This window comes from Saccopteryx leptura, chromosome 2 (genome assembly GCF_036850995.1).
Source record: "Saccopteryx leptura isolate mSacLep1 chromosome 2, mSacLep1_pri_phased_curated, whole genome shotgun sequence".
Lineage (NCBI taxonomy): Eukaryota > Metazoa > Chordata > Mammalia > Chiroptera > Emballonuridae > Saccopteryx > Saccopteryx leptura.
Window position 1 is genome coordinate 326,573,338 of NC_089504.1, and position 10,990 is coordinate 326,584,327.

General features: G+C 39.1%; 2 pseudogenes; one reads left to right on the forward strand and one right to left on the reverse strand.

Moving 5' to 3' along the window:
* The window catches only part of LOC136391537 (C-C motif chemokine 4-like), a 151,560-nt pseudogene that overhangs the window by 91,796 nt on the left and 48,774 nt on the right, over positions 1 to 10,990 (forward strand).
* On the reverse strand, positions 8,150 to 8,514 carry LOC136393608 (large ribosomal subunit protein eL31-like; annotated as a pseudogene).

Consider the following 10,990-nt stretch of genomic DNA (forward strand, 5'->3'; position numbering starts at 1 on the left):
TAAGGTAGTTCTATTTTCAGTTTTTTGAGGAACCACCATACTTTCTTCCATAATGGTTGTACTACTTTACATTCCCACCAACAGTGGATGAGGGTTCCTTTTTTTCCACAGCCTCTCCAACATTTGCTGTTACCTGACTTGCTAATAACAGCTAATCGAACAGGTGTGAGGTGGTATCTCATTGCCGTTTTGATTTGCATTTCTCTAATAGCTAAAGAAGATGAGCATCTTTTCATATATCTGTTGGCCATTTGTATTTCTTCCTGGGAGAAGTGTCTATTCATATCCTCTTCCCATTTTTTTATTGGATTGTTTGTTTGTTTGTTGTTGAGTTTTATGAGTTCTTTGTATATTTTGGATATTAGGCCCTTATCTGAGCTGTCGTTTGAAAAAATCATTTCCCATTTAGTTGGCTTTCTGTTTATTTTGTTATCAGTTTCTCTTGCTGAGCAAAAACTTCTTAGTCTGATGTAGTCCCATTCATTAATTTTTGCCTTCACTTCTCTTGCCATTGGAGTCAAATTCATAAAATGCTCTTTAAAACCCAGGTCCCTGAGTTGAGTACCTATGTCTTCTTCTATGTACTTAATTGTTTCAGGTCTTATGTTTAGATCTTTGATCCATTTTGAGTTAATTTTTGTACAGGGGGAGAGACTGTAGTCCAGTTTCATTCTTTTGCATGTGGCTTTCCAGTTTTCCCAGCACCATTTATTGAAGAGGCTTTCTTTTCTCCATTGTGTGTTGTTGGCCCCTTTATCAAAAATTATTTGACTATATATATGTGGTTTTATTTCTGGACTTTCTATTCTGTTCCATTGGTCTGAGTGTCTATTTTTCTGCCAATACCATGCTGTTTTGATTGTCGTGGCCCTATAATAGAGTTTGAAGTCAGGTCACCAATGTATTTTTTAAAAGGCATGTTCTTTTAGTGAGAAGGAGATGTGTGGAGAAGCCTTTTGTTCAATGTGTTGGTGTGTGCATGATTTACAGTGTAGTTAAGCGGCCCTGTTGCCCCAGCAGACCAGCTTCATCATGTGTCTAGTGACTTCAGATCATCAGTTCTGCTGGGAACAAATACCTCCTTAGGGATGTAAGAATATCATATCCCTGATCATTCCCACAAGCATAATATGACCCATTCTTATATAACAGTTGTTTTTCAGATCGAAGGAATTTTGCCCCTTATTATTTTTTTTAAGTGAGAGGAGGGGGGAGAGAAAGACTTCCACATGCACCCTGACTACGATCCACCTGGCAACCCGCATCCAGGGCTGATAGCTTGAATCAACCAAGAGGAGAAGAGAGAGAGAGAGAGAGGAGGGGGAGGGGAAGAGAATTATTGCTTCTCCTGTGTGCCTTGACTGGGGATTGAACCTAGGACTTCTGCATACTGGGCTGATGCTCTATCTACAGAGCCAACTGGCCAGGACCTTGCCCCTTATTTTTTACATCATTACTCTTGGAGCTAAAATCCAATTACAAATATTGATCAACTTATGACCATTCGACTTTACGACCACAATCGCTAGCCACAACTGCTCTGCATCTGGCAGCGCAAGCGTTGCCCAGCTGGGCGTAGGACAGTACGGACCAGCTTCCGGCAGCACTACCATCTCCGTGTGCACCATTTTAACTGTTATCCCAGACTCGGTACAGCAATTTGTGTTTTGTGTCTCGGATATTTTTCATCAAACCCCTCCCAAGATGTCTACCAAGAGGAAATTGTCTTTGCAAATATTAAACCAGTTGTATTGGTAATGCAGTGTTTTACTTAAACCTGACGAATGTAAAAACAAACAAAATGGTGTAGAGATGATACAAATGGCATAAAATGAACAAAGAAAATTATATAACAATAATGAAAGAAAATATGATAAAATATGACAAAGATTTTTATAACATCATTTCACAGTACTGTATAGATAGCCTACTCAACTTATGACCAAATCGTGTAATAACTGGTCTGTTAGAACCAATCGTGGTCGTAAGTCGAGCACTAGGTATAAATAAATACAAGGCAAATCTAATATTACTTAGGAAGGATTTTGTTATTCAGTAGCTAATCATTGGAATACGTTTGTTAAGCTATAATTGTGCTGCTTAAAAGATATACAAAGTCTGATAACTCAAAATGTAAAATGAAAATACCTATGTAGACAAACAGGTAATGAACATTATCCAAAAAATACTTTAAGTCTCTATATCAAAATCTTATTAGGAATCTAAAAAATCCTTCAAAGTGTCTACTTTTGGCCCAGCAACCCTACTTCTAGGAACTTAACCTAAGTAAACATCTCCAACCATCTGAAAATACTTATGCATAAGGTTAATTATTGCAGCATTGTTTGTAGTTGAAAAATATTAAAGACAACCTAAATACTCATGTAGAGGACAGTGGTTGGATAAACTATGGTACAAACACATTATAGAGCACTATACATCTGTAAAAAAAAATGAAATGAAGATTTCTGCCAACTGCTATGGATTTTAGTGAAGTACAAAGAGTATCAAAGTATACTTCTTTTTATGTAATATAAAAAGGGAAGGGACAGAACACACATGTGACTGTTTTTTGACCAAAAAGGAAACAGGAAGGATAAACAAGAAACTAATCACATGGGTTACTTACAGGTGGTGGGTGCGAGTGAGGGCACCGAGGAGAGGCCGGAGTGGTATTTCTCTTGAATGTTCCTTTGTGTGTGGTTCTCCCTTTTGGAGCCATGTTAACGATTCATATACTAAAAATAAAATAAAACATACACGAATAGGGGAATCCTAAATTGGAATACAAACAAGCCAACCTAACAGTTTCAAACACATCATATAATCACACTGAAAAGCAGGTATGCATAGGGGCGAGGGGGAACTAACTCAACCCAAGTAACTTTAGAATACCACTTATTTCACTCTACACTTTGAGACTAAAGAAAAATACAAATTGCAAATAAATATTAAACTCTAATTGAGTTTTGTTTTTTTTTTGTATTTTTCTGAAGCTGGAAACGGGGAGAGACAGACAGACTCCCGCATGCGCCCGACCGGGATCCACCTGGCACGCCCACCAGGGGCGATGCTCTGCCCTCCAGGGGGCGATGCTCTGCCCCTCTGGGGCGTCGCTCTGCCGCAACCAGAGCCACTCTAGTGCCTGGGGCAGAGGCCAAGGAGCCATCCCCAGCGCCTGGGCCATCTTTGCTCCAATGGAGCCTTGGCTGCAGGAGGGGAAGAGAGAGACAGAGAGGAGGGGGGGAGCGGAGAAGCAAATGGGCGCTTCTCCTATGTGCCCTGGCCGGGAATCGAACCCGGGTCCCCCGCACGCCAGGCCGACGCTCTACCGCTGAGCCAACCAGCCAGGGCCTCTAATTGGGTTTTATTGCCATAATTTAGGTTATTTTGGGATAGCAATTCCTTTTATTTTAGGGATGAGGAGGGGTGATAGTGAGGCAGACTCCCATATGCACCCCAACTGGGACCCACCTGGCAGCCTGTCTTGGGCTGATGCTTGAGTACCAAGCTATTTTTAGCACCTGAGGCTGACGTGCTCAGGCTAACCGAGCTTATCCTAAGTGCCTGGGGCCATGCTTCTCCTGTGTACCCTGACCAGGAATCAAACCTGGCATATCCATACACCATGCTGATGCTCTATACACTGAGCCACCAGCCGGGGCTGTGGTAACAATTCTAAAACTAGTTTCTGTATATTCTAGGATTGGGTAAATAAGTAAATATGTGACAATTTTCTCACAGACAAAAGAGAGTTACAAATATGGACAGAGAGAAGAATAGCATTAAGTCTATAGATTGGATTAGATTTGTATGTGACAGTATGAACTTATAGTTTTTAATATACACAGATATGGATGTGTGTATACATATATATCCTAGCTATGTTCATTGGGAGAGCCCAGAAGCAATGAACACACCTAGAACCCAGAACTTGGCTTCTAAATTCTGTGTGCTACTTACAGAAATCAGAGCTTTTTCGAGAATTGGCCAATTCTAGCACTAGAACTGGGAAAGAACAAGGTGAATTTTAAACATTATATTAAGCTAGTAAGTTAGGAAGTGCTCAAAGAATGGTGAGACTTGTCAAAATGACAAAGTAAATCATCAACAAAACAAAAAGGCAACCTCCTGAACGGGAGAAGATATTTGTGAATGATATATCTGATAAGAGGTTAATATCCCAAATATATAAATAACTCATACCAAACAATCTGATTAAAAATGGGCAGAGTACATAAACAGACATTTCTCCAAAGAGGACATGCAGATAGCTAACATAACAATGACAAGATGCTGAACATCATTAATCATAAGGGAAATGCAAATCAAAACCACAGTGAGATATCACCTCACACCTGTCAGGAGGGCTATTATCAGTCAACAAACAACAAGTGTTGGTGAGAAAGTGGTGAAAAGGAAATCCCTGTGCATTTTTGGTGAGATTGTAAATTGGTGCAGCCACTATGGAAAAGAGTATCGAAGTTCTTCAAAAAATTAAAAATAGAACTACCATATGATCCAGAAATGCCACTTCTGGGTATTTATCTGGAGAAATTGAAAACACTAATTCAAAAAGATATATGCAACCCTATGTGCATTGCCGCATTATTTACAATAGCCAAGATATGGAAGCAATTTAGGTATCCATCAGCAGATGAATGGATAAAGATGATGTGGGACATATATATAGTGAAATATTACTTATCCAAAAACAAAACTTGGCATTTGTAACAACATGGATGGACCTAGAGGAGATTATGCTAAAATAAATAAGTGAGACAGAGAAAGATAAATACTATATGATTTCTCTTATAGTGGAATCTATAAAATAAAATAAGTGAACAAACAAAGCAGAAACAAACTCAGAAATATAGAAGACAAACTCATTGATACAACTGTTTGATGGAAAAGGGTTAAGGGGTAGGTGAAAAGGTGAAAGGTATTAATAAGAATAAATGATCAGTTATTAAAATAGTTATGGGGATGTACAGCATAGGGAATGTAGTCAATAATATCATAATAACTATGTATTATGCTAGAAGAGTACTAGACTTTTTGTGGTGACCATTTTGTAAAGTACATAACTGTCTAGTCATTATGCTGTAAACCTGAAACTAATATAGTATTTTCAACTGTAATTGAAAAAAATGTTAATGCTTGAAATTTAAAAAAATACAAACACGAAAAGTGACAAAGAGCTATACTGAAAGTACTTCAAGTAGCCATAGCTGAGACAATTAATCATAAAAATAAATAATGGTAGAAACATATAATCTGTTGAATAAAATGAGAATACATAGCATATAAATAAATAAAAGAGTAAATATATAAATGTGGGAGAAGAAAAAGTGAGTCCTTACAGTAGAGTGTCAACCATAAAGAAGGAGGAATCATAGAATTAGAAAATCACTATTTGGCAAATGTCAGAATAATCACTGAATCATCGATGGATAATTAAACGAATGGGTGAAATTTGGATGAGCAACAGGATCTCTATAAGGTAATTAAGGGTGTTCTCATTTGATAGTTCTTAATTTCAAAGAGAAAAGTAGTAAGTCTATAGTGGAGAAATTTGCCAGATGCCATGTAACAAAATGATCTAAGTAAATGATAAAGCAAATGTGTTAAATACTAATATTTAGGAAATCTTGGTGAGGGGTTTACAAGAAATTTTTTGTGCAAGAAATTTTTTGTACTATTTTTACCACTTTTCTATAAGTCTCAAATTATGTCAAAATAAAAAATTAAAAAGGAAGGTAATTAAAGCATTTCCTAGGAGTGTTCTAAGCTACATCAAGAGAAAGGCTGTAATTAACATAATAGGAAGCAAATTCTGCTGCCCCTTTAGCAGAACAGCGTATGGAAAGCCATCATTGGAAGTGGGGTGACAGGAGGGCAAAACACTTATTAGATGTTCCTTTTCACAAAAATTTTAAAATACACAGTTTGTTTTTTAAAATTTGTAAACCCATTGGAAAAGAGTTTTGATAGGACTTTTGAAAAACCTCTGTCATGTACCATGGATAAATTCTGTTTCTAGTCATAAAAAAGAAAAGATTGGATAAACACTTCATCCAATCTCTAGGAGACTTAAAAATCAATAAATCGCCTGACCAGGCAGTGGTGCAGTGGATGGGGCATCAGATTGGGATGCAGAGGACACAGGTTTTTTTTTAAAATATTTTATTTATTGATTTTTAGAGAGAGGGGAGAGAGAGAGAAGGAGGAGGAGCAGGAAGCATCAACTCCCATATGTGCCTTGACCAGGCAAGCCCAAGGTTTCGAACCGGCAAACTCAGTGTTCCAGGTCGACGCTCTATCCCACTGCGCCACCACAGGTCAGGCAAGGAGGACACAGGTTTTAAACCCCAAGGTTGCCAACTTGAGAGTGGGCTCAGCAGCTTGAGTGTAGGGTCACTGGCTTGAGCATAGGATCGTAGACATGACCCCATGGTCGCTGGCTTGAGCCCAAAGATCACTGGTTTGAGCCCAAAGGTCACTGACTTGAGACCAGGGTCACTGGCTTGAGCAAGGGGTCACTTGCTCTGCTGTAGTCCACCCCCCCCAGTCAGGGCACATATGAGAAAGCAATCAATGAGCAACTAGGGAGCCGCAACAAAGAATTGATTCTTCTTATCTTTCTCCCTTCCTGTCTGTCTGTCCCTATCTGTCCCTCTCTCTGTCTCACTCTCTTTGTCACGAAAAATCAATAAATAAAAAAATTAGAAATAAAATAATTTCTGTTCTCTTCCCAGATAGTAAACTTAATTAGAAAATTCTGATTATAATGGCAGTTATAAAGTTTTAATGATACTGATGCAGAGACATACTCCAAACTGTATTTTTTCTCTTACATAGAGAAAAGTATATAATCATTGAGAGAACTGTCCTAGGTAATGAAGTGATAATATGATTACTGTGATGACTGGAAAAATACTATTCTCAATATTATTATTTTTTTTATTTTTTTTTATTTATTCATTTTTAGAGAGGAGAGAGAGAGAGAGAGAGAGAGAGAGAGGAGGGAGGAGCAGGAAGCATCAACTCCTATATATGCCTTGACCAGACAAGTGCAGGGTTTTGAACCGGCGACCTCAGTGTTCCCAGGTCTACGCTTTATCCACTGTGCCACCAGAGGTCAGGCAATTCTCAATATTATTTATGTTTGTTAGTCCTTTAATCTCACTGCAATCTTGAAGGAGATGCTACTATTAAACTCAGTTTATAATTGAGAAAACTGAGGTTCTCAAATTTTCTTGATTAACTGTGCTCTCAGTGTCCCAGTACTTTTTGCATGGCAACTCAGGCCAAAAGAAACACCTAATAATTCCATTGATTAAGTTGTTTGAGCCAAATATCTTAACACATATTTATGATTTCACAATTTAGTAGCCATAGAAAAATGCATATAAATTGAAAGAGAAAATAGTACTCTTAGCCTGTTGAGTGCCGCACACATCTCAAACCTTGAGCTCCAATTGGACACTGCCATGCTCACTTCCTACTCCGCTCTGATGTTCACACAGCACTTGAGTTTCATCATAGCAACTGCAGAAAACCTAGCTTTGCCAAGATATGTTATCATTAAAAGGATAACAGTTTAGCCTGACCAGGCGGTGGCGCAGTGGATAGAGCATCGGTCTGGGATGCGGAGTACCCAGGTTGGAGACCCTGAGGGTGCCAGCTTGAGCGTGGGCTCATCTGGTTTGAGCAAAAGCTCACCAGCTTGGACCCAACGTCGCTGGCCCAAGCAAGGGGTTACTCAGTCTGCTGAAGGCCCGTGGTCAAGGCACATAAAAAAAAAATAATAGTTTAATGTTGAAATGATGATCTCACATAATTTTCAACAGAGGTGTTACCCTTGAAAATTAAAAATATTTTATGTTTTTCCCATGGACATGCTGCTGGGGCACCCTGGGGTGCCTTGGGGCACAGTTTGAGAACTATGGATCTAACGGTTTTGAGGATACAATTTTTGGAGAAAAATCAAGATCAGGTTGTCATAGTTGATATTTAAAAATCAGTATAAATGTTAAAATTGTATAAAGAAGTAATATTTTTAAAGTCTTGCTCTCCATGTGTCTTTTAAATGCATGTCTCTTTTTGTGGCAGCTCTATAAATTCATTTGACAATCAATAGTTAGTTCTAATCCACAGTAACTGTTTGTAGATTTTTGAAAGTGGTGACAAGGCATACAGGTGACCAACATGCAGAGCTCGTTTGGGTAACCTTCGGTCTCATTAGGTTTTCTGGAGAACTGAACCCAGATACTGTATGGGACATTCCTTATTCCTCTGGTCCAGACAGCTTTGTTGAGCCTGGTGTCAACGCACGCACCTGGAGTTCCCATTCCCTTCAGAGCAAATTCCACAATCTCTGAGTGACCAAAGGGCATGCTTCTTGAAACCCACTCTATGGAGGAGCTTGTAAACGTTGATGGTGTATTCTCTGGTCACTATCTCACTAATGGCAGAATGGCCCTTCTTGCCACTCTTCTTTGCGGAATCCATTTTCAGGCCCAAGTTGAAAAAAAAGTAAATGCATGTGTTTTATTGTTTTGTCTAATTGCTTTGGGATGGACTTCTATCTTACATAAAACAAAACAGAAACAATCATCTGACATGAACAATCAACTATTAACATCATGTAGGTCAAAGGTAAATGGTTGCATAGAGAAAGTGAGAAGCAAGGACAGTATATAATAAATGTTTCAGCCGGTATACATGTAATAAAAATATTTTATAACACCAACCGCATCAGGTGAACTCAAGGAGATTTGCAAGTTTAATTGAGCCTTTCTTTTAAACAAATTCACTACTTGAAATTTTGAATGTTCTGAACCAATGTATAAGGAACTTGATTTTTTGTGAAAGAAGATTATCTGATAGTCCGTCATACATTTAAAGTATGATGCGGTTCACTGAAATTAAGATGTATGCCTAATTTTTTGAACATATTATTTTATAAAGTATCTCTATATTGTTTATATTGCATTCTGAGTTTTCTGTCTTTTAGGAGGATAAGAAGAAAAACACTCATTTCCTAAACTGTATATAAAGGGAAACTGAGAGAGAAAAGTAATGAGTTTATTTAGCATTGCACAGAGAAAAATCAGAAGGCATCATTTATTCATATGGGCTATAAAAATGCATGTAATAAATCAGGTATGGCATGTTAGTATCTAACAGCCATAGTTCCTTTCACAATAAGGTGAGGATATATAACAATAAATAAAAATCAAAAGTGCCCATTTTACATGATTTTGTATTAGAGTTAGTGTATGTAATTTTTGCCCAAGAATTAAAAAGTCAGTTCTAGCAACATAGTCACAGTAATGCCAGCATATAGTATCCCATGAGTGATGTGATTGCAAGAGACTTAACGACAGACAGATGGAAGGAGTTGCTTGCTTCTGTTTGACTCCTATAGCCATGACACAGGGTTTACTTTGATTAGAGCAACTTCAGCTTATATTAAAAGCATAAAGAACCAAGAAAGTTCCACTTCACTTTGCCATTATAATTTTGATGGCAGATTGACTCAGCAAAGCTACAAGTCCCAAAACATTGACCAAAGCACCTCTTAGACATCTTAGTAAAGTTATTCTGTAACCTAGATTGAAATAATGTGATCATATCTTCCTTTGGGTCTCTGTTACTTTAATTATAAAGAGATGACAGAGCAACACCTCCATAGTCAATCAGATGCATGTCTCCCCTTTCTTTTCACTGCTCAGATCGAGTACCTGGGATTCTTTTTTTTTTTTTTTTTTTTTTTTTCATTTTTCTGAAGCTGGAAACAGGGAGAGACAGTCAGACAGACTCCCGCATGCGCCCGACCGGGATCCACCCGGCACGCCCACCAGGGCGATGCTCTGCCCACCAGGGGGCGATGCTCTGCCCATCCTGGGCGTCGCCATGTTGCGACCAGAGCCACTCTAGCGCCTGAGGCAGAGGCCACAGAGCCATCCCCAGCGCCCGGGCCATCTTTGCTCCAATGGAGCCTTGGCTGCGGGAGGGGAAGAGAGAGACAGAGAGGAAAGCGCTGCGGAGGGGTGGAGAAGCAAATGGGCGCTTCTCCTGTGTGCCCTGGCCGGAATCGAACCCGGGTCCTCCGCACGCTAGGCCGATGCTCTACCGCTGAGCCAACCGGCCAGGGCTTACCTGGGATTCTTTAAGGTAGAAATAAAGGCATTTCTTTCTCTGGGTCTTTGGGAAAAGCAGGGAAATCTAAGGTAATATTGATGGAGAAGTGGTATTTTTATAGATCCAATACTAGCTGTATTGTTCAGATGTCCTGACAACAGTTCTCAAGACTGTGAGTCTAGTTCACTATCTAAAGTTTCATTTAAGTAACATGATGAATTGGCAAAAAGAGGATGGGGAAGCATGCGAAAAGGTTTGTATAACAAAGCACCATAAATCATCTCTGGTACAGTGGGCTCCCTCTCTCTCAGCCTGTGAGCTTGTCAGAGGAGTTGCAAGGAGAAGGATGAGAGAGAAAATAGGGTCTTTCAACTTTAGGGTTACAACATCCTACAAACCAGGAATGCCATTTACTCCCAACCAAATCCTTCCTGAGGTGTCATTCATTTATTCGTTTAGGAAAAACCAACAAGTGAGTGCCGATTATGTGCAAGACTATTCTAAACACTACTGGAAGGGGAGAGGAGGAGGGAAGATGAGTAAGACACAGTACATGCCTTACTATATTTCCCCCGAAATAGGACCTTTTATTTGTCACCATTAAAGTCTGAATTTTAAACAGATTCTTGGATCGAGGGCTCATATCCATCAGCCTGTTCAGCTTCAGCACCTGTCTCTCCCCAGCAGCTTTTTCAAAACTGCTACCCTCACTCTTCAGCTCTTCGAGTTTTGAAAATTCAAACAGGCTTCTTCAGCATTCCGACTTTTCTAACGAAGACATCATGGAGTAGACAAATAGATTTTCAAGCCTTTTCTATGTCTTTCCCATGCTATCTGGGAT